General features: G+C 36.5%; 1 protein-coding gene across 2 annotated transcripts in view; it reads left to right on the top strand.

The window, feature by feature from the left end:
• The window catches only part of Xkr4 (XK related 4), a 413,696-nt gene that overhangs the window by 199,436 nt on the left and 188,297 nt on the right, over window positions 1–25,963 (top strand). The gene's annotated exons all lie outside the window — the stretch shown is intronic.

Genomic DNA, 25,963 nt, shown 5'->3' with positions numbered 1-25,963 from the left:
CATTCATATATAGCTATTCAAGTATATGAATATATATATATATATATATATATATATATATTCAAGTTTTAATTTTAATTATCCGTAAAAGTCAGTTCTTTGAAGCCCTACATTTCAAGTATTCAGTGGTTCCAGGTAGCCTTGGCTACCATACAGGGCAGCACAGACACAGGACATTTTTTCATCCAGCAAATGCAGTTGAACAGCATTGCTGTACTAAGTTGGAAAGGGTGGGTGGCCTCAGTATTCCTGGTGTAAGGATTCTTGGAAACTTTATTGTTCTACAGAATCTAGAGGCAGGAGGAGGGGAGACAGAGTTTCTCATCGCATCCAAATTAGCCTAAAAGGTCAAGTGTTTTTTGCTTGTTAGAGTGGAGCAAATACCATCATGTGCCTCATGGCAATGATTCAGTGAATGATGGGCTTCATACACAATGGTCCCATAAAACTTTATTACCTTGAGATGTCATAGCCATTTTAGTCTGTGTAAGAATGTGATGTTTGCACAATCATGAAATTGGCTGATGTTGCATTTCTCAGAAGGCATCTCTATAGTTAAGCAATGCACAACTTTACCACCATAATTTAATTTACTTTATATGTGTCTTGAATATGTCATTTAGCATCTCCAATTTTCAGACTTTACCTATGTAAATTGGGCAGAAAAAATACATCTCAATGATGATAAGAATTAAATTTTAAATATTTTATAAAATTATTACTAATAAATACATCCTTGTATAAACACTAGGAATCATCCTAGTAATGTCAGGAAAATAACCCTAAAGGGATTTCAGCAATTCTCTTTTCCAGACCACAAAATCCCATGCCCCCTCAAATCACTAAAGGAAAAAAAAAAGGCTGAATTCATTTTTTTAAAGTTAGGCAAAATTGATATTTATTGTATTTGAATCTGAAAATTTTATTTTTTACCCAACATTAACATAAGCAAGTTGTATATACTATATTTTTGTTCTTTATTTCTCTTTCTTTCTTTCCTTCCTTCTTTCTTCCTTTCTTTCTTTGTAATTGTGCTGGGGATTAAACCCAGGGCTTTGTGCATGCTCTTCCTCTGAGTATGTGCTCTTTCTCCAAACTACATCTCTAGCCCCCTTTTAAATATTAATCTGAGTCTTGCTCAGTTGTCCATGTTGGCCTGAAACCTGCAATCTTCCTGCCTCAGCAGAAGGATTACAGGCAGGTACCACCATGTGCAGCCGGCATATGTTTCTTTTTCTTTCCATCCTCCTCCTCATTATCCTTCTCCTTCTCCTTTTTATTGGTACAAAATCTGATTTCTTGATTCATTCATGAAATTTTTCTTAACCTCTTCCTTCAATAGAAGTAAAATTATTTTTTATCCCAATTAAATATCAACATTTTAATGTATAAATTAATTGTATGATTAATTATAATTAATGTATAAATTATAAGCAAAAGTGAGCATCAATGCATTCAATCAAAAAATGTGGATAAGTGGTTTAGTTCCTTCTTGTGATTATGAGGAACTGACCAAAGGAGCCAGAGGGGTTGGGTGGAGCGAGGAAGAGAACAATGAGATCCAGATGATGCCTGAAGAAGGCAAGCTTTACAAGCCACAATTGTGTTCCCAGTAGGATGTATTTACCTACTCCTGAACAGAGATGAATAAAAGCTGTGTGCATATTTGTCAGAAAGCTGTGCATGTGGGCAGATACACTTTACATGGTTTATAAACATTGAAAAGAAGTAGTAGGATGATTTCATTTAAGGAAATGTTTATTGAGACATTATTATACTTTGCTACAGAGCATCTCCTTCCTGGAGGTAGTGATTCAACTTTCAACTATAGGGATGCACTAAGAAGATCTTCTATAATTGAGACAAAGAAAATTTGCTCTTAAAAATGCTCAACAAAGCATATGAGGAATCAAGACATGATATAAAAGATTGTGGAGCCAGATAAATGTGTGGAGCTGTTTTTGGACAAAGGTCTAAAGGCAATTTAATGGCAAAAAGATAGTTTCCGAGTTGGAGGAATCAGCATGTTGAGAAAGATGACTCCCATGTGAAAATTCCAAATTCAAATTTAAGGGTCTGGAGAAATTGGACATCCAAATGAGGGGGGAAAAAAGAGAAAATTTTATTCTAAACTTCATACCATATACACAAATAAGTCAACATGGATCCTGAACTTAAAGGTAAAACTTAAACCTATAAAACTTTGAGATGAAAAAGCAGAAAAAAAGTCTTTGAAAAGTATGACTAGGCAGCAAGTTCTTATATTTGACACAAAAAGCTGATGCACAAAAATAAAATTGATATCTGAAACTATAGCAAAACTTTAAACTTTTGCTCTGTGGAAGACCCTGTTAAGGAAACGGAAATTCAAGCTATAGATGGGGAGGAAGTATTTGCAAACCACATAGCCAACAAAGAACTAGTACCCATAAGACATAATGATCTCCCAAACTCAGCAGCTGAAAAACTAACAATCCATTTAGAAACAGGGCAAAAAGACATGAAGAGACATTTTACTAAAGAGAATAGATAGATGGCAATTCACAAGCACAAGAAAAGTTGTATCATAGCTGAGAAGAGCATCCAAATTTCTTTGCATTCAATGGAATGATAATGTAGTGTCCATGAACGTCCCCAAGTTCTTGAAAAAGGAGCTGCCTTAGAAATATAATCATTTTTTAAAGAAGTGAAGTTAGATAGGTTTAAAGTTATTTTTTTATTTCCTTTCTTTCTTTCATTGGTGATGAAGGAAGTCTAAATTAAAATCAGTGAGATATAACCACACACTTTTAAAGGGCTAAAATTAAAAGTAGTCACAACGAACAATGCTAATATCTTGACTTAAATTATCCAGAAATTGGAATCAACTCAGGTATATCCTCCGACAGATGAATAAACAAACTGGTATGCACATATAGTCATGGTAACAATAATTCCCACCCAAAGGCCCACATCATAATCCCTACAACAAATGAATGTGTTAAATTACATGACAAAGGTGAATTGGGGTTGCAGATCAGCTGACCTAAATATGGGGAGATTATCCTAGATTTTCTAGGTGTCTTTAGAAATGGAAGGAGAAAAAAAGATTTTGGAGTGATGTTATATAAAAAAAGATTTAATTTATTTTGACTGGATTTAAAGATGGAGTAAGAGGCCATAATCCATGAGCCAGCTTCTAGAAGTTGGAAAAGGCAAGAAAATAAATTGATTCTCCCTGAAGCCTCCAGAAAACATGTCACCCAGTGACACATGTACAAAATGTGTTGGTTTAAGCCACTAAATTTGTGGAAATGTATTACAGCAGTGATAGAAAACTGATACATATACCATGGCATGCTGCTTAGAATAGAAGAATGCATACAACTTTGATGAATTTTCAGAGAATTATGCCAAGTGACAAAAACAGCCCTGAAAGATTACATACTATTTGATTTAATTTATGTAATATTGTAGAATTTTAGATAAGACAACATTTTAGAAATGGAGAACAGATTTCCTGGTTGCAAAGAATTAGCATGGAATGGTGGAGTGGGGAGTTGAGTGAGTGTAATTAGAAAGGAGCAAGATAATCGAGTATATACAGCTCAGTATCTCGACTGCAGTGGTGCGCACACCAACCTAAATAGACAAAAAGGTTGTGCAAAACTTGATGCACATTCAAACAGATAAAAACTAAATATAGGTACGGTTGGTGAATTATATCATTTCAGTATTATGCAGTAGTTTTGCATGTTACCATTGGGGGAAAGATCTCTGTATTTCTTCTTGTAACTGAATGTGAATACACATTATCTCAACAAAAAATATTGTAGAAAATTGTTCTTTGCTATTTACGATAGCCATGACTAAAACCTGGACAGTAGGGTCAAAGCTATCTAATCCTTTGTACATGAGCTCCCTTAGCATCATCTTCCACTTATCATTAAGGATGATGGCATGTCTGAGCATACCTTATGTCAGGGAATGTTAGCCTACTTTTGTGGATTTAGAGGATGCTCAATTCAACTGGAAGCAGTATTCAATATTATATGTGTGTGTGGAACTTTCTGACTTTTTTTTGGCAACCAAGGATTGAACCCAGGGTCATTTAATCACTGAGCCACATCCTCATCCCCAACCCATTTTATTTTTTATTTTGAGACAGGATCTCACTAAAATGCTGAGGCTGGCTTAGAACTTAGGATCCTCCTGCTTTAGCCTCCTCAGTTACTGATATCGCAGGCATACTGCACCCAGCTCTATGTGCATGTTTCTGAAGAGAGAATCTTATGACTTGAAAATGTTTCATTAGCCCCTCTTCAAAAAAAAAGGAAGTTAAAGAAACATTCTAAGTATAAAATTTAAAAGTATATTTTTGGGGGTGATTTTAAATAAAGCTATGCACAATTGAATAATACTTTTAGATGAGAAAGTATCTGTCTGATATTTAATACAGTGGGCACTGGGGTCAGGCTTCAAACACCACATCTGTCATATTTGTGGTCTTCAGCAAGGTTCTTGTACTTTCTAACCCTCAGTTTGCTCATTTGGGAAATGGAAAACATAGTGGTTCCCATTTCAGAGTTTATTGTGAATTTCAAATGAAGTAGTTTATATAATTCATTTAGCATTGTACCTGACACATGGTAAGCACTCCATAAGTAATAGTTCTCATTTGTATCTTTACTATTGTATTTAAAATAGAAAGAACTAAAAGTTGTGTTATTTTTATTTATTTACTTATGTTTATGGTTCTAGAGATGGAACCCAGGGTTTTCTCATGCTGCCAATGACCAATACCCACAGTTCTTTTTTTTAAAAAAGAAACTTTTTAAAATAATAGGCTAAAGGTCACATGATTTAGTAGAAGGAGCATCATGTCCACAGATTTGTTCTACCATCTACTCACTGAGCAAAGGAGTTGCAATTGTCGTAAACTTTTGGCTCCTCCATCCACCCAATAAAAGGACTGAAAGTTCGGCCCTTGAAGTGATTTTGTGTATGCACCAGGGAGGAACAAGATGTATAAATCCATTCAACAAGCATTTATGGAAATCCCTGTTCTGGCTCTTAAGTTGGATTCCTCAGAAGTAGATACTGAGTGGGGAATTGACAAAGTTATTCAGGAGCACCCAAGAAAAACTTGGAGGAAGGAAGAAGTGGCACAGGGAAGAGAAGATGTCAAGAAAAGACCCACAGAGGGTAGATGACGTCAATCCTTCAGAGAGCTCAGGATGACACCCCTGGCTTCATCTCTGCCTGGGTTATGTGTACCCCCACACCTGTTGGTCATTGTTTAAGAGCATTGCCTGCTCTGTGTGTATTAGTTGAGAAATCCTGGCTGTGGGGAGCAGCCCTTCGGTAAAAAGATGCTAAGTGTTGACTCTGGGAGAGTGAAAGCACACAGATGCTGTGTCTGAAACCAGAAGAGGGACTGGCAGAACTGACAGCATCTGCAGGATGGAGCTTCCCCCATCGACACAGGACTTAACAGTGTAATGGGAACAGGAGACAAATAGCCACCTAATTAGAAAGGTGTAAACACTGAGAGTGCCCAAGATCACATGGAACAGCTCTTAAATTCTGCATGGGACAGTGCCTTAATTCTATATATCGGCATCTTAATTCAGTTTAGGGTGACAGGCAGAAGCTTCCAGAGGACTTTCAGGAGACAATGAAGGAAGAGAAGGAATTAACCAAACAATAGAGAGGTGCTAAGAGGTAAGAGTGGTCCAGCCAGCTAGAGAACATGACATTCGAGAGATTAAAATAAACCAGGTATAACTTGCTCAAAGGAAGGAACACTGGTTAGAAATGAGGCTAGAAGGTGAGCGGAAGCCAGATTGTGAGGTGAATCACATGAAATTAATTTTTAGGGTCTAAGGTCTAACATAGTTTGGGTATGTACATATAATCTTTTTTTTTTTTTAAGAACTGAAGTGACATAGGTTTTTAGTTATTTTTGATTTCTTTGCATGCTGGATGGTCAAGGAAAGTTTATAGAGAGGCTAAAATAACTAAAAATGTCTGTCATTTCACTTACAAAAAGAACAAGGAAAACTAAACAAAAAGATCTTCCACAGTTGATTATGTTAATAATGCTATGGATTTTTCTCCTTTGCTGTTCAGAGTAGTCTAACATCTATTGAATTAAATCTGTAGATTCTGGTTTAGATTTGTTCTGAAACAGCCTGTTCTAGCACAATTTAATTTCATGGTCAAATGAGGATAATTATTCTAAAAAGCTTTCAGCCATGAGCTTCTTGTGATTTTTTTTTATAAGTTGAAAATGTAGCCACTTCTAAACCTGTTCTGTGGTTTTTAGGTGTGTATACAAGAAAATTTTTGCCTCTGTTCACTCTGACTGGAGTTTTTTCTTTTTAGTTAGAAAAATTACAGATTTCCATCTAAAAACAGGAGACTAACTCAGAATATTTCTGTTGATTTTGGTCACTATATTGTTTTATCCATTGGGTTAAAGATAAATCCACTAATTCATATGATAACAGTATAGATGTGAGGTCCCCCAGAAGCTCATGTGTGAGGAATGTGCAAGACATTTCAAAGGTGAAATGATTACATTACGAGACTTTGTTCCTAATCTGTAGGCAGGTAGGGTGTGGCTAGAGGAAGTAGGTCACTGGGGATATGCTTTTGGGTATATATTTTGTCCTGGCTTGGGTATTTTCTCTCTGCTTCCTGGTTGCCACATCCTGAGCTGCATTCCTCTGCCATACCTTCCACCATGATGTTCTACCTCACCTTGGACCCAGAGCTATGGAGTGAGTCGAGCATGGACTGAACCTCTGAAACCATGAGCCAAAACAAATTTTTTCTCTCCTATATTGTTCTTGTCAGGTCTTTTGGTCACAGCCATGAAAAAAATCTGAGTAAAACACATACTTTTCCCAAACTATGATGAAACCCCTGTCTTTTTCAAGGTTCATTAAGCCAGACTTTAAGTAATAAATTTGACATTATGTCATTTATTTATGAGACCAATTACAGCAGCATTACAATTGCTTTGCATATTTAATAAGCTGATATTCCCGAACTATGGTTTTTTCTGCCATCCCAGAGATCCCCATCTCAGGATCATGATTTAGCATCTTGGATAAGATTTGAAAAACAAGTGTCTAAACCATCAAAACTGCACCGTGATATTGGAGACCCAGTCTCAGAGTGAGTTTTGGCAGAGGCAAACCATATTCAAATCATAGCAAGATAGAATTTTCTTTTCCCTTTTTGAATTTAACTTTAAGAAGAAAGAGACTAGATACAGATTATTGTGGTAAGATGGGGCATCTTTTGGTCTCCTCCCTTAGGATAGTTCAGCAGTTTAGATTCTTTAAATAAAGCAGAGCATTTGATTAGTTTTTTTTTTCTTAAAGAATTCCACAGGATACAGTTGTTTGGTTACATTATTCTGCTTCCTTTCTCTGGGGTTATAGCATTTTAATTGCTGTTTTAATCCTGTGTTTTACATAAAGCATCCATAATTCCCTTGGTGGATAGAACCCATAGAAGTAAAAAGTGTATTATTATGCATTTCCCAGTCTGTTAGTGCTTTGATAGATTTCTTAATTCACTCTTCAAAATAAAATTGCTATATACATTGTGTTCTTTTTACAACATTACTATCATGAGTAGGAGGAATATTTTAGGGTAGTATAAACAGTAATTGGCAAGGAGCTATAACATTGATTTGTACAAGCTTCGTGTCCAGCCCAATCTGAGGATGCTGTTAGAGTAATGGGTGAAGTGAAGGGAGTGCTAATTTGCTAAAATTTACTTGGGGGGAAAAATCAAAGTGGCATTAGAGCTTCAGAGGCAGTATCCTGGGCAGTTTCCCAGCATGCTTTCTAGCCAGTGGAAATAAGTGCATAAGCTATAGGAATCACCACATGATCTTGGGACAGAAGAGGCTCAAGAGACTTGAGAGAGAGCAAGGTACTATCAAAGCCACTAGATGGAGATGTGTACTTATGCAGTCTGGTCAAATACCCCATAAACCTGCTGGCATAAAAGAAATTAAGGGGGTTCCAGTGAGGGTAAATTCCATACTTTTCAATATCTTTCCTTTACAGAAAGGGAAATGTGCTGCATATCAAAAGCAACTTCAAGGTCACTTCAACCATCAGTTGCCTAGGAAAAGGTCCCCTGAGATCTCACAATGGGATTAGTGCAGTTCCTGTTTGAGAATGGCACTCCTCAGTCTGGGATGTAACTCAGTGGTAGAGTGCTTGACTAGCATGCATGAGACCCTGGGTTAGACCCCAGAACCAGAGGGGGCGGGCATTCCTCCAGAAAACCAATCAAAACCAATGAATACAGAATATTAGTTACAATGCAAATGAGGTTTCTTGCTAGTCTTTCATATAAAGCTATAAGTGGTCTTGACCTAGTGGTCTTGAGACCTGCAGTTTTCTACATTTCCAGTAAGTAGATGAATCCTTGTTAGTCACCAATGATGACAATAACCTGTGTTTGGTAAGCCAGCCCCACTTGAAGAGTCAGTCTGAATATAAGCGTCTCTGAGGAGCAGCAGGAGCAGCCACAATTTCAGGGTTCAGCCAACTACCAGATGGAAATTCCTTCCTTTGGTTAAAATTCTTCTAAGACCTTGGCCGACGGGTGAACTTGGCAGAACCAATTATTATAGCAATTAAGATTTTAAATTGTGAGTCAAATCATGAGCCAACCTTGTGCCAAATGTTGGCAGACAGATATCCAGAATTTAGGTCAGGGATGTTGTTCTTTGTACCAGAGTTAATTCAATTACCTTCAGCCCCGGGCATGCAGGTTCCCACCCCAGCAGACCTGATCATCATAATAGGTCTTCTCTGGGCTGAAGGAACACTGGGAGGCCCATCCTGCCTCAAAGCCCCAGCTCTGGAGCACTGACCTCAAGGAATAGCTGGAAAGGCTGCCATTTGTTCTGACATTCAACTTCCTGGGAAACTTCCATGCTGAGACAAACATCCACGAGGGCCAAGTTCGCCTGTGCTGCATTTATTACAGAAAGATTACTGGAGGATTGATTGATATTCTTGAACTGGGAATATGTTTCTTTGAAAAGTAAAAATTTTTTACCATAGTATTTGATTTTTAGCATTAAATATTCTGCCTTGCATATATTACTACAGATACTACTACAATTATTATTATTGTTTAGATGTTGTTTTCAAGGGAAAGATTCACACATATAGTTAAATCTATCCATAGAAATACATGAAACCAAGCTATTATTATAGGACCTCAAGTATGTAGCCAGAACAGGACTTAGGGATGACATTAAGACCTAGTAAAAAAAATAAATCTTAGACTTCTGTTTTCTATGAAGAATTTTTAAATCTATTTTCCCCTATTTCCCTCACGATTTTAGAGGAAAATAAATAGGAAAAATATATGGATTGAAAAGTTTGTTTTCCTACTCTAGGGCCTCAAACAACAACAAAATAAGCCTGAGTAATTAGAATTCATAGAGACCAAGTGTAATGAGTCAAAATGTACTGAAGGGAACCAATCTCTTGTCCCCTAACTGTTGTGAAAGTCATTTAATACTCCGAACCTCAGATATTTCACCCCCAAAATGGTGAGGTCATAGTTGAGCAAGAAGAGAAGGTAGTTTTTTTCTGCAGGGCAGGCTCACTAAATAGAAGATCCACAGGGAAGAAGACCTTGGTAGACCACAATGGCTTCAGGGATTGGAGAAGAGAGAGAATAAAAATGTATGCATTTACCATTCCTAAAGCAGGTGTTCTCATTCTCTTCATCACCAATGATCTTTAAGACTATCCATGTATTTCCTAAGTGTTCTAGTGAAAGAGAAATTCCAGGTTAGAGCAGTGCATCAGTTTCATAGCTGAGTGGAGTGGGTCAGAGAGATCTATTTTAACAACAGGCATTAATTTCATTAGCAATTAGCTTCATCCCTCGGTCATGGATCCGCTGTTGTATAGCCAGCACTAAGCTGGTCTCCAAGGACACAGAGATTAGTAAGCCAGACACTGACCATGGAGGAGTTCATGGTACAATGGTTCCAATAGGAATTTTTCAAAATGAAATAAATGGTGGTATTTTCTGTATAGCCTTGGTCAATGTCAGTGAGGAGTGTGTTCTGGGTCAAATGTTGCACAATAAAAAAAGAAAAGAAAATTAGAGCTTTGCAATCATACCAACTCACTATCTGAAGGAAACTTTTTGGCAAGGGCTATAGTTAGTGACCACCCCTTTGGTGTGGCATTCCCAGGAGGAATTTATCACTCCTGAGAACAACTTTTTACTCCACAAAACGTCTTGTTACTGAACTTGTAAATACAGAAATACTGAGAGATGCATTTAACCAATGTTCTATGAAAAAGAGACATCAAACTATCCATTCAGAAAACACAGAAGTTGTTAATGTACTTTCTGTATATTCAATGCTCTTCACTAAATAAAATCCTAACACAGGAACATGATAGCATCTTTCTGAAAAAAAAAAAAAAACAAACTGAGACAAACCCTCATGATTTATTGTGATTTGAAATAAAAGCCAGAAAAGGATTCAGTTCCTGCATCATGGGATCTTAGATCTTGGCTTGTGGCCACCTGAAGCCAAAACAATCAACTGTAAAGTAAAACATTCTTTCAAACATGAGCTCAAAATTCAAATGAATGACATCTTATCAGCATAAGGGTTTGTCTGATTTCAGGTGGACCATTTAAAATGGACCCCCCCTCCAAACTAACAGCAATAGATCATGCTAATATCTAAGTTTCCAAAGCACATTCACATACATTTTCTTTTATTTTGATTGGCAGTTCCATGCTCAAACACTGAATAGTTCCCATTCAGCTTTTGTGACTATTAGCACCATGTCTCAGGCTATTAGGAAGGAGACAGTCACATTCGAGTGCCAGCTTTGCCCACCTCTGTCCCCAATCCTCACTCCTGGGGTTAAATGATAGAGCCCCAGACAAAGCAGCTTTTGATTCAGGATCAAATCCATGACTTATATGAATAAATCTATTTTTTTCAAAGTTGATAATAGCATAGATACACTTGAAACAGAAATCCAGTTAAGATTTATCATTTATGGATGGCATTAGAAGAAAATCATATTGATTTTTTTTTATTTTTTAAGAAAGATGATTTGCAGAACTGAGTAGGGTTCTGATGCCCCAAGTTTTAGCCAAACCACCTGAATATTCTGCTTCTTCCCCCTTTGTCCTTTATCTTTTTTTAAATTTCAATTAGTATTTTCCTTTTTTCTTTGTTCTTTTTATATATGCATGACAGTAGAGTGTATTTTGACCTATTATATATACACGGAGTATAACTTATTCTAAGTAGGATCTCATTTTTGTGATAATAAAATGATGTGGCGTTTCACTGTTCTTGTATTCACATGTGAACATACAAAAGTTATGCCTGATTCATTTCACTATCTTTTCTATTCTCATTCCCACCCTTCCCTTTATTCTCCTTTGTCTAATCCAATGAACTTCTATTCTTCCCTCCCTCTTCCTTATTATGTGTTAGCACCCACATATCAGAGAGAATGTCCAGCCTTTGGTTTTGGGGGATTGGCTTATTTTACTTAGTATGATAGTCTCCAGTTCCATCCATTTACCAACAGACACCATAATTTCATTCTTATTTATGGCTGAATAATATTCCATTTGTATATATACTACATTTTCTTTATCCATTCATCTGTTAAAGGGCACCTAGATTAGTTCCAAAGTTTGGCTATTGTAAGTTTATATATATATATATATATATATATATATATATATATATATAGAGAGAGAGAGAGAGAGAGAGAGATACACACACACACACACACACACACATATATATTATATAAATATTGCATAGTTGTGTCTCTGTAGTATGTTGATTTTAAGTCCTTTAGGTATAAAACAAGGAGTGGGATAACTTCGTTAAATAGTGGTTTCATTCCAAGTTTTCTGAGGAATCTCCATACTGCTTTCCAGAGTTCTGGCACCAATTTGAAGTCCCACCAGCAGTGTATGAGTGAACCTTTTTCTCCACGTTTTCGTCAATATTTATTGTTACTTGTATTCTTGATAATTGCCATTCCAATTGGAGATGGAATCTCAGTTTAGTTTTAATTTGCATTTCTCTCATTGCTAGAGATGTTGAACATTATTTTATCTATTTGACCATTCATATTTCTTCTTCTGTGAAGTGCCTGTTCAGTTCCTTTGTACATTTATTTATTGTATGATTTGGTGGGGTTTTTTTTTTTGGTGTTAAGTTTTTTGTGTTCTTTGTATATCCTAGAGATTAATGCTCTATCTGAGATGCAGGTGGCAAAGATTTTCTCCCATTCTGTAGGCTTTCTGTTCACATTCTTGACTGTTTCCTCTGAAGAAGCTTTGAAATTTGATACCATCCCACTTATTGATTCCTGGTTTTACTTCTTGCACTTGAGGGCCCTACTCCATCCATATAGTGCAGGTAATTCATCAGAATGCCTAGTCTCTCCTTCATCTTTTCTGAGACTCTGGTTTTGCTCCATTCCACCATTCTTTGCCTCCCTCCCCAAGTTTATTTGATACGACTCAGAGGCAGAGTGGTTTTGACTGAATTAAAAGAGTGGGAGCTTAAAGGAATTCTTACACTCTTTGTATCTAATGAATTTCCCTGGTGCAAACTCAATATTAAATGTAGATAGCAGCCAAAATGTTTCTTCAGGGAATAACAGAAGGATATCAGATTTTAAAGGGACGACTAATTGAAAGGACTATCTGGCTGGGAAGATTTTAATAAACATTTATCTTCTGTGGCTTCAAAACTAGGGCTGTCAGAGCAGTAGGTAGAAGAGAATCATGGAAATGACTCATGGAAGCAGTATCCCTTATTGGAAACACCCTAGATTGACTAACTTAGCTTGTAATACTTAGACTTACCTTTCTTCTCTGACACATGAAAGGCGCTTGTTTGATCAAATAAATCAGTAACCACAATACCTTTATTTTAATTTTATGTGGTGCTGAGGATCGAACCCAGTGCCTGAGGCATGCTAGGTGAAATACAGCATTATGTAAAACAGTGGATGTGTAACCAATGTGATTCTGCAATCTGTATTTGGGGTAAAAATGGGAGTTCATAACCCACTTGAATCTAATGTATGAAATATGATATGTCAAGAGCTTTGTAATGTTTTGAACAACCAATAAAAAAAATCAGTAACCACTACCCCCAAGGAAATGATGATTTCAGAAGGAAGACCTTAATGAGTGGTTAACTGCGGTTCTGCACATAGCCCATTGGTGTTTAATGGAATTTTATTGATTTATGCATTTTCTGGTTGCATGTTAAAATTTTCAACTTTAAACATCACTTATTTTGTATCTTTGGTAAATATCACTTTACATTTTTTCTCTCTCCCTTTTGGGTCAGATTCTTTTCTGGATCATATTCCCATAAGACAAAATGTCCTTCAAATTTCCCTCAAATGAGCCTGTCCTCCATCCAGTTCAGCACAGTAAACATTTGATTTCTCAGAAAGGCAGTGTTTTGTGAATAAAAAATTGACTTTATCGCTAAAAGAGAGAAGAATTGAGATGTATGACTGCATAAATGTCTGAATGCATCGCACAGAATGGTGCTGTGGGCAGAGAATCTCCCTAAGGCTCTGGAAGTCTGAGTTCCTGTTCGGGCGCTTCTTGTGTTTACTGATCTTATTGGTTCTCAGTTTTTTCAGGTACAAAGCTGGTAGGAGGCCTGGACAAACTTTTTAAAGTTATCCTTAGAAAAATCTTCATGGTTTTGTTATGATAAATTCTTAGATCCTAAAATAATATATTCCTCTAATTTGTGGGTTGGAATGATACCATACCTGAAAAGAGTAAATGCACCTCATTTCATTGTATTTGAACATTAATTTTATTTTCTCTCTCACTATTCCCTCCCCAACTCACATGCACCACCACTCACTACTCCTACCACCTCCACCACCCTCTAAATTAACAAAAATCTCTTTTCGTGCCAAATTATATGTAGACAAGTGTTCCCAAAAGTTATAAGATAGGGGAAAAAAACAAATTTTTTATAATCTTTATCTGTTCATTTCTGAAAGAATTCTAGTCACTCATTTGAAACGTTTAGCTGAATTACTTGGCATTCTATCATCGATGGTGGGTGGCCAAAACAATTACTTGGATCCACAGTAAAATTGAACTTCTCTTAAGTTTTGTATCTAAATGTCTCTGAAATGATTGTTCACAAGTAAATGAAGAAAAAGCTTTGCCTTCCAACGATCCACCATTTTTCTTTTTTAAAATTTATATATGATAGCAGAATGCATTACAATTCTTATTACACGTATAGAGCAAATTTTTTCATATCTCTGCTTATATACAAAGTATATTCACACCAATTTGTGTCTTTAAACATGTACTTTGAATAATAATGATCCTCACATTCCACCATCATTTATAACTCCATGTCCCCTCCTTTCCCCTCCAACAACTCTGCCCTATCTAGTGTTCGTCTATTCCTCTCATGCTCCCTCTCCCTATCCCACTATGAATCAGCCTCCTTATATCAGAGAAAACATTCAGCATTTGGTTTTGGGGGATTGGCTAACTTCACTTAGCCTTATCTTCTCTAACTTCATCCATCTACCTGCAAATGCCATGATTTTATTCTCTTTTATTGCCGAGTAATATTCCATTGTGTCTATATGCCACATTTTTATCCATTCATCTATTGAAGGGCATCTAGGTTGGCTCCACAGTTTAGCTATTGTGAATTGTGCTGCTATAAACATGAATGTGGTTGTGTCCCTGTAGTATGCTGTTTTTAAGTCTTTGGGTATAGTCCAAGGAGAGGGATAGCTGGGTCAAATGGTGTTTCCATTCCCAATTTTCCAAGAAACAATCTGTGAGGTAAATAGAGAGCCTACATCTTGGGAACAAATCTTTACCCCTCACACATCAGATAGAGCACTAATCTCTAGGGTATATAAAGAACTCAAAAAGCTAAACACCAAAAAAAAAAACAAATAACCCAATCAATAAATGGGCCCAGGACCTGAACAGACACTTCTCAGAAGAGGATATACAATCGGTCAACAAATACATGAAAAAATGTTCGTCATCACTAGCAATTAGAGAAATTCAAATTAAAACTACTCTAAGATTTCATCTCACTCCAGTCAGAATGGAAGCTATTATACATACAAGCAACAATAAGTGTTGGCGAGGATGTGGGAGAAAAGGCACACTCATACACTGCTGGTGGGACTGCAAATTGGTGCAAACAATATGGAGAGCCATCATTTTTCTAATCTCAGATTAGACTGTGTATCTTTTATCCTGGGGTTTTAATCTAACTTCCTTGAGCAAGGATTTGCTAAATTAAAATGCACCCAATTTCATTTTTATATGAAAAAATAATTCACACCACATACAAGAAAGCAAGGTGCACAAAATATCAGAATTGCCATGTGAAATACTAACATTGATTTGGCCATTTTCATGAATAAGAAATGTAACCATGGTGTTTTAAGCTCAGAATTCATTGAGTAATCACAACTGACCTTGATCTTAGTCCATTTGGGGCCCAGTCAACAGCAGAAGCCACATGATCTAAAGTTCACTCTTCTACTATAGGTGACAAAGTGATCACTGTGGACAATCTGAGCAGTAGGTGGTCAGGAAGAGCATGATGTCAGAAAAATATTGTGGAAATCTCCCAGCAGTACAGAGAGTTGATTGACAGTGAAGGTCTTCGAGAGGTGGCAGGTCCTAGTTACAGGGGTTGAAACTCAGGAGTAGAATTCTGAAACCAAAGATGAAATCTAGATGTAGTTGGAAAACCAAAGGAAACAAATAAACAACAGCTAGGAAGCCAGTTCATGAAAATACAACACCAGGCACTATTTCATTCAGAGGGTTCTCCTTCCTAAAACCAACATTCAAGGTCAGGCTGAAACTAATGCAAAATTGGCTTAACGCTGAGTTGCTTCAATTGTTAGTTAGGATCTATTGACATTGGATCATTTTAAGTTGAAAACTAGGAGGCAGGTGGAATCATCATCTATTTCACAACTATTTTCTTTAAAAATATCATTCAGACTAGCATGAATTATTAGCCCACCTCTTCCTTTTCATTGGTACCAAAGGAACAGATAATTCTGAGACCAATGAAGCCAAAGGTAGCATTATAAATACCTTGAACTTCAATAAATGGCTGGTATTAAGTGGAAAATTCCTAATCTGAAAACCTAAACTTCAAAATGCCCCAAAATCTAAGAGTTTATGAGTGCTTACATGATGCCACTAGTAGGAAATTCTACAACTGACTCCATGTGACAGGTTGCAGTCAAAACCCAGGTACACTAAAAATATTGTATAAAGTTACCTTCAAGCTATAAGTGTAGGGCTACGATTATATGAAATATATATGAATTTCACAGTTGTTTTTACTTCATGTTGCATTTTGTTTTTACATAACCAGGGATTGAACTCAGGGTCCCTCTCCCATTGTGCTTCATCCCAAGCCCTTTTTGACATTTGTAAGTTTTGAGACAAGATCCCACTAAATATCCGGGTTGGCCTTGAATTTGTAATCCTCTACCTCAGCCTCTCAACTCACTGGGATTACAAGCATGGGCCACTTTGCTTAGCTTGAATTTCATGTTTACATTTGGGTCCCATCCATCCCTAAGATATCTCATTTTTTTATATGCAAATATTCTCAAATTTGAAATCTGAAACACTTCTTATCCTACGTATTTTGAATAGAAATATTCAATCTGTATTGAAAAAAAAAATCCAGTGAATTTTCTTTTTTACTCATGTCAACAAGAGTTTATTGAACACCTGTTACCAACTAGAAAAAGTGCAGGAGGCTTTGATGGTGATGATGCAGACAAAACAATTTTAACCTCAGTGTTTCTGCTCTGTTCTCTTTAGCAATTTGTCCCAACCTCAACCAGAAACCAAGGGCTATCTCTCCAGTCCACAGCATCAAACCAGGGAGAATGAGAAGTGTCATTTTGTTTTGGGCTCACATCACCTTTCTGTCAAAAGAGGCTCTCAGAAATGTGGGATTTATTTGCTATTTGGAAAGAGTTATGGAGAATGAGCTATGTGCAGAGCATGATGCTGGACTCTGAGGTGCAAAGTTGAGCACAGAACATTTGCTGCCTTGAAATAGTTTACCATCCGAAAGGAAGAAAACAGGATGCAAAAATGAACTTATCTTCCCCCCTCAGTTGTCTGACCTCCAAACCAGTATTTCATACAAGTTGGGGTTTCCTGCCTTGCAGGAACAGAATTGTTATGGGTTTCTCTGTTGTCAGATGTGACAAATTTGCAAGTAGGGAGATAGAGATCCACAGCAAGAAAGAGCATTTGGAGATTTAAAAAATTGGTTTCAATATTAAAATTCAGTATCATAGGATAGGAACGTTCTAGCACACAATGCTTTTAGTTGAAGCAGAAGATCAGTGCCTCCCAGGAAATTGTAAGTTGTCTGACTTTTATTCATTTTTTTTTCTCTTTGTGGCAGCTTACTCTCTCTGCAACTAATTTTTTTCCCCCATGAAAAACTATTTAAGGTCATTGTGACATTGTATACTACAGAGTGAGGGAGAAAAGAGTGAAATACATTGGGAAACATTCATAATCAAGTCAGATCAAAGGAACTTTTACATAACCTATTTTTTTCTGTGATATTTTTATACAAAAAAATTCAAAAGAAAATTAAAACAGAATTACAAGTTTTGACTCTCTACCAATAAATGAGGTACATTTTGCCATTTCGATTCTTTGGCCAATTTTACATTATTTTACTACAGAAAAGCAAAAGCATTGTTTGTTGAACCTATCATTAAATATAAGTATCTAAATTCATTTCACATATCAACTATGTCACTCTTCTGTTGCATGCACTCTTGGACAACAAAAGATTCATGCACCAAAGTTATTTACTATGTTCCTGAAGGTGATGCTGTTGTAAGAATAAAGATATAAAATAGTCATTTTCCACTTTATAGAAATTCATGGGCAAGAAATTTTAATATATGCAGCTGATCTCAAATGAAGAATAATAAATTCAGATTCCTTCCATTAAGGAGCTTAGAGTCTCCTGAAGGAGAAAGCATGAGCGTACTTAACTGTGAAATTTAAGGCATACCATGGTCGATGATACAAAGTGCAATCAGGCCTGCATATCTGTGGGTTCTTCACCCACAGATTAAACAGACCAGAGATCGAAACTACTTGAATTGAAAGCCTCTATTCCTAACATGGACAGACTTTTTTCCTGTCATTTTACCTTAAATAATACTGTACAACAAATATTTATAAAGTATTTCCATTGTTTCAGGTATTATAAGTGATCTAGAGATGCTTTTAAGTATATAGAAGGAAGTACACAAATTATATGCAAATACTAGGAATTCTTTTTCTTTTTCTTTTTTGGTACCAGGAATTGAACCTAAGTGTGCTTAACCACTGAGCAACATTTCCAGCCCTTTTTATTTTTATATTGAGACAGGGTCTCACTAAGTTTCTTAGGGACTCACTAAATTGCTGAGACTGTCCTCAGACTTGTGATCATCCTGCCTCAGCCTCCCAAGTTGCTGGGATTACAAGTGTTTTCCATCACATTCCACAACACTATGCCATTTTATATAAGGGGTTTAAGCGTCTATGTACAGGTCCTAGAAACAATCCTCCGTGGATACTGAGCGACAACTATATGCACATAATAAATACACCTAACACCTACATAGACAAAAGCTATTTTCATCACCTCTAATCATTACAATCCTAGGAAGTAAGTTATTTTTGTTTTAGACACAAAAGTTCTTTTTAGCAAGATGGAATTATTTCCCCTAGTTTTCCTAGTTAGGTGGTACGAGAAATGCAATTTGTGTCTCTGTCATTGCATGCCACGTGATCTCAGCCAAGCAGTGTGGCACAGAGGAGGCAGCATTAATTGACAAAGTAAAATTAAAGGTGAGCTTTAGCAATAGTCATTACGACCCCTCCCCCAATTTCTTGCGAAAAGATGAAACTGACTTCTCCCCTGTCCTCTCTCATTTCAGCACTTAATCTTCCTGTGCCGTCTTCTGCAGACACAAGGGCTTAATAACCCACAGCCACTGCATTCAATGGGTTCTATTAGTGTAGATGGCCTGAAAAGCTTTATTATATATTGATCTAAAAAACTGTGGTTGAAAAGCAGTGCCTTACCATTGCAAAACCACAGATCTAACAGTCCATTCAAGCAATGAATGTTTTACTGGGGAAAAGAAAAAAAAAAAAAAAGCCAAACCACTTGCTTGACATCTATATAAACTCAGGACCTCACCTCTTGGGCTCATAAGTAGCCCTGATGATATGCAGGGGTTAATATACTTACCTCGTCCTTAACTTCCAATTCAGAATGGTGAAAGAGATTTGAGTCCCATATATGGGAGTTCATTCACTGTCATATCAAAAAATAGCCAACTGGTACCAGTGTGCATATTTGGGGTCAACAGCTCTGAGTAGTAGAAGTTGGTTGTATTACAAAAGGTTAGAAGTCCTGTGAACATGCTAAAGTATATATTTATAGTGTAAAATATAGTACACATACATATACTATATTTACCTTTTTAATTGTATTCACATTATATATTTTGAACTTTTATTATTATTATTATTATTATTATTATTATTATTATTATTATTATTATTATTATTATGGTACTGGGGATCAAATCCAGGGTCTTAGGTATGCTAGGCAAGCACTCTATCCCTAATCTATGTCTCCAGCCCTTAATTACATTTTAAAGATTTCCTGCATTATGAAAATACTTGGAGCAAGCGCTGTGAAACTCACCGTGGTTAGGCTACTTTACAACATGTAGAAATGTTTATTCCAACTTTAAATTAGAGACACTATATTAGGTCTGCCAAAACTTTTAATGGGAAGCAGAGAAATAAAGGAAGAAGAGCCACAAGGAAGATGAATCCTTCCGGTGCATGCCCCAGGGACCCACCTCCTCCAGCCATGTCCCACCTGCCTACAGTTACCACCTAGGCCATTCAGTCTAGGATGGACTGAGAAGGTTAGAGCCTCACAATACAAACACTTTACCTCTGAACATTCCTGCATGATCACAGGAGTTTGGATGGGGACACTTTATATCCACACCATAACAACAAGGGAACTCAAGACAAACTGCTGTGTCCTCATGATGTTCTTGTCCTCTCAACTGCATGTGAGACTGGAGACCAATGTCTTGGCCTCTGTGACACCACATTATTTTTTTTCTCCTCTACTGTTGTCTATCTTCTTCATAAGCTTTTCTTCTCTACCTAGCCATTCAATTTTTACCTTAAATATTGAAGAGATTAAAAGTTATAAAGTAAGTGAATGAAATAAAATATGACGATTTAACATACATGTCTACATACATCACGTATTAAAAATATATCTTCATGATCTTGGAAATCCCCCCTCAACTTTTCCCAATTCCATCTTGCTTCTCTCCTCAGTGATAACCTCTCTTCTAAATATTTTGTTCTTTATTCTTATACCATTATTTTTCACTTTATGATGTACCTTTACCCATAAGCAATTGATATGTAATGTAGTAGGCTTTTTAAAAATTTTATATGTGGAAGGCTGGGGATGTATCTCAGTTGGCAGAGTGCTTGCCTCACATGCACAAGATCATGGGTTCAATCCCCAACACCAAAAAATAAAATTATATGTGGAATAATATTTTAAGTATTTTTTAACTTGACTTTTTCAACCAAAGGTGTATTTCTAAGTCACATTCCTAGTCTTGCTTAGATGTAACTCCTTTATCTTTATCTGAATGTAGTAATACTGTCTCTGTATGTGTGTGATCCTTATTTAATTATCCATTCTACTATTGATGAAAATGTGTAGCATTTCAAGTCATTTGCTAGTATAAACAGAATGATAAGAGCATTCTTGTAATGACATTTTTTAAAAAATGTGCAAAAAATTCTGTAGGGTATACTTTTGCTTGAAACTGTAAAACCATACTTTATGGGCATTTTTAATTTTGCTTGATATTTTCAAGTTCTTTTCCAAAGAAGTTTAGCAATTTTTACTTCTACCACTAAATAATAGGGCTTTCTTTGTTCTATAATTTTATCAAACATGATCTAATCAGAATTTTTAATGTTTTGCCAATCATTAAAAATTCTACATTTGTATGATTAGCAAAACCTTAAAAATCTCATTGAGGTCGGCATCTCATTGAGGTCCGAATTCACGCTTTGCTACTATAGGAAGTTATTTTCAAAAATCATATTTGCATTTGATTTCAATGTCCTGGGTCAGCATCAGAATTCACTCAACAGCATGTAATAGAAAAACCCATTCCTTTATCATCACCCCTGATTTTCTCAAGGAATCTTTTTGACTATATCAAACTTTCAAAGTTTTTACCTTGATTTTCTATATGGATATTTTGCCATCTTTCTAACCACACCCTATTGGGTCATTGATATTTGATATATAACTTAATTCTTTAGTGAGAATTAAAGAGTCAAAACTGAGTCTTCTATTTCTTTTACATACTTCTCAAAATATGTGTCACATATTTTACATGCTCCCAAATTTATGCATCACCAATAGATGATAAATAAATACATATTCAAGTGATTTGAAAAACTACAAAAGCAAAGGGGGGAAATGAGGCATAATTTTAGTACAAAAAAAAATAATCCGTTTGAAAGATGTTAGTATTGCTGTGCAATAATCAGAAAGCAAAACAGAGAAGATGTTTGCATTAGCTCTCCTATGCCTTTGTCTACATGTGCACCTTGAGTTTAACAGATTAAGGATACATGTTGGATTAACCTGAATGGTTCCAGGGTTTCCTTATTCAAGAATATCTTCCACTAATCTCTGTGTTAAAAGTATCTAAATAGTGAGATCTAGATTTTTGACCTTTAATCTTCCACTGAATTATTGCATAGGCATAAGGGAGAAAATATGATGGAGTTTTCATTTTGTGTTGGGACAAAAAAAGAGAAAAAAGTTCTTAAAATTTCTCTTTTGAATTTGGATATAAAGAGAATGTATTAAAACGTAAAGACTTTTAAAAGAAAATCTTTATGTTAACTACCTGTATGTCGACTTTAAATATGATTTTTCTTTCCTAATTAATTACAAGAGGATTAAAGAAAAGGTGACAAGATACCGACGTGCTAGTTACTAACATCTGGTTCATTTCCTTCCATCATTGTTCAATATAATTGCCTGTCTTCCTGGCTTACAATCTTATCACTGTCAGGAACAATTTTCAATGTAAGAGACACTAGACAAATAGATTCAATGGGAAAATTTTTACAAAAGAATAAGACATGGTAATTCCTCTCTAAGAAATTCATATATAGTTGAGGAGATAAGGCTTGTTCACAGTGGGGGGAAAGAAACCTATTATACAAGGTGAAATGTGATAAATTTAAAATCAGTAGCATAAATGTGCCAGGGTTTTATTGAGTAGAGATAAGAATGAAGTGTGGATCGAACCAAATTGTGCAGCCTGTGACTTTGAATGCCAAAGCAAATATTTTGGGCTTGATCCTGGAGACAACGCAAACCACTGAGGACTTCTGAATGGTGGAGTGCTCTGATATGAGTGGCATTTAGAAAGATAGAGAGGAAAGAAAACCAGGAGCAGGCACACCTGTTAGGAATGTGCTGTAATTGTACCGTCAGGAAACTACACACCCCTGAATCAGCAAGTTGGTGATAGTAACCTTTTATTTAATACCTGCTATGCTAGGCCCTGTTGGGAGTACTGGGTATACATTCCAATTCTCACCATAACCAAGCAAGACCTGTACTTTTGACTTTATCTTACTCATGAAAGAAGAGTTTCACTGTTGATTATGTGACAGGTTTAATGAACTTATAAATCAGGTCTCTCTGGATCTTAAGGCAGAGTACACAATATTCTTCTCCTGTGGGTTTGGAATGGTCACAGTCTGGGAGATTATTCTTCTGTGTCTAATTGATTCGGATTTAAAGGACAAGAAGGACTCACAAGACCAGAAAGTGGATGTGGCCAAAAGTCAAATGCAGTCCTCACTCACTCGATGATTGTCAGGAGCAATGAGAAAGCTTAGGGCACTTGCCTCTTTATGAAATCACTTTGTGAGAGGCTACAAACCACTTAAGATCATTTCAAGGCGTAATGAAGCAAGTCAGATCTCTTTTGGCCAAAAGTGTTTAACTAGCTTGTCCAGAAATCAGAGAGTAAGGTCAGCAGGCTCCTGGCTATGGTGTGAGGGTGTCTCTCCAGAGTTCCTGTGTTGAAGCCTTAGTTTCTCAGTATGTCAGTGGTGGGAGGCAGGACCTTTAAGAGGTGATTAGGTCATTAAGAAGGATTAATGCTTTTCTCTTGGGAGTGAGTCTTTTTTCTTGCAAGACCAGATTAGTTATCTGTAGAATGAATTTTTTCCTCTTTAATTTCCAACAAACAATATCAGTTATCTATTCTGAAGGTTGGTACAGAGGTCTAACTGGAATTAAAAGAAGCCTCTCCAATGCTTCATAAATAAGGTCATTATAGACGTAAATTGCCTGAAGGTTGTATTTTACCAAAATCATTCTTGAATCAAGACTTTTCAATCAAATAGTATTTGTGTTCTTTAGTAAATATAACTGTAGCATAACACATTTGCAGTGATTGTCTTAATCTTAAATTAACATTCTCCAGTCTCAAAGAGCCATATTTGACATAGAATTGTAGTTAAATATCTGGGTAAAAACAAATATTTCCTATAACAACTTTGACTTTTGTGACATTTTAAGTAGAGGAAAAGAAGTCTGCCTGACCTTTCGGCCAGTACAAATAAGATGCCAATTGCCAAATTCACATGGTTAACTGTAGCAGCAGTAAATGAAATACAGCTTTGCAATAAAAATGCAAGAATATAATGGTGATAGTGTCAGCCAAACCTTAGAAAAGTTCACGTTGCACTTTCTAGTTACTGAATGTGTCATATGTAGGCTTTGAAGTAAAAGCCTGCAATGTTGCTGGTATGGTACGTGGTGAATAAGGAAGGAAGAGTTCCTAACTTCAGGCAGTGCACCTTTTGCAGAGCATAATAACAGTGTCTCAGAGAATGTCACCAATAATTAAATAGCATTTGCATGTGTCTCAGGTTTTCTAAATCACCTTAGGATGCATCTCCTCAGTCCCCACATCTAACCCTTTGGAAAGTGTTATCATTTCAACCTACTGAAGGTCTCTGACCCATCTAATTCCTTAATACCTGAGCATCACAATAGCCTACTCCTGGTTCTCTGCAATCCTGCCTCCACACAGGAGCACTCAGGTGAGTCCATATTGCACAGAGAGCAAGAGCCAGCCACTGACTGATGTTGCTCTGCCCTGCCTGGCCTGACCTGGTCCCTGGCTCCCATCTGCCATCCTTATCTCCTCGCACTCACAGAAGGGCTGCCACATGACCTTCTTTCTACTCTTGGAGCATGCCAAGCTCATCTCTCCATTTGGTCCTTTGCTCTTGTCGTTGTCCCACCTGCAGCTTCTTTCCTTGAGTCTTCAAGGGGCTAGCATCGCCATTTCATTCAGATCTCAGCTACAGTGTCCCCTGTGGAGAGAACCCTTCCCTAGCTACTCAACTGGCTCTACCCTAACCCATCCCCACACCTTTGCTTTTCTTCATAAAAGTTATTAATCTCTGAAATTATCTCATGGCTTCTCCTCCACTACCTTCAACCACCCTGAGACAAGGGTTCCTGGTTTTCTCCTTCACTGTTCAGTCTCCAGTGCTAACAGCAGTGCTTGGACCGAGGTGGCCCTCACAGAATACCTGTAGGATGCCCATGACAATCCTGACTCAGAAGCATTGCATTTTCTCCTGGGCCATGAAAGCTGGATTCCTAAACTTCTGCGCCAGCGCTTGCCTCTGAGCCAGGATCATAGACCTTATAGTTGATGTATTTTATTTTATTTTATTTTTTTAAATTTTTATTGGTTTTATTTTTAAATTCATGACAGTGGAATACATCACAATTCTCATTACACATATAAAAATATAACAATTTTTCATATCTATGTTTGTGTATAAAGTATGATCACATCTATTCGTGTCTTCATACATGTACTTTGGATAATGATGTCCATCACATTCCACCATCCTCACTAATCCCCTGCCTCCTCCTTTTCCTTCCCACCCCTCTTCCCTATCTAGAGTTCATCTATTCCTCCCATGCTATGTAAAAAAAATAGAATGTGGAAAGAATTTAGGAAAAGGAGGGACCATGACCACAAATTAGCCAATAGGGTCTACATAAATATTCCAGATATGCCAAATTTAAGCAGTAATAGTAGTACATTAGGTAAAATGGAACATGACCAAATTTGACATGAAAAAACTCAGTGACTAGAGACTCTAAACACTTAATTTCTGTTTACTAGACTGTGCTGCTTAGACTCCCTATAAGATCTCCTTCCCTGGCTCTTTTTCTAAGATGCATTAAAGTTTCCTAAAGTTCCAAATATGATAAAGCTTTCTTTAATCTACCTATAAAAATAAATCCTGTTGCTTTATTATCAAGAATTATTCAAGAATATTGCTTTGCATTTCAATATCTGGACTCATTTTTGAGTACAAAAAGCACAACCACCTTGTGCAAGAAGAAATGTGATGTAATAGAAATCACTAGATGGAGAGGTTAGGTTGAAACATAAGCTCTACCACTTTCAGCTTTTTACTTAATCTCTCCAAGCCTCAGGATCCATCTGGAAAATGGGAATGGTATCTCCAGAATTGAGTAGAATAATTCCATTAAATAATGTATACCTTGGGTGTGGTTATAAGAAATAACATCATCTCTATCCTCATCATTGTCATCGCCTTCATCACCATCATCTTTGAGCCAAATCAAATATTATGAATGATATTTATTGGCATATGTTACTTCTCTTACCCCAGAATTAGGGAC

Source organism: Ictidomys tridecemlineatus, chromosome 7, assembly GCF_052094955.1.
Source record: "Ictidomys tridecemlineatus isolate mIctTri1 chromosome 7, mIctTri1.hap1, whole genome shotgun sequence".
Taxonomy (NCBI): domain Eukaryota; kingdom Metazoa; phylum Chordata; class Mammalia; order Rodentia; family Sciuridae; genus Ictidomys; species Ictidomys tridecemlineatus.
Note: the sequence above shows the minus strand (reverse complement) of the source record. Positions and strands in the feature narration are given on the sequence as shown.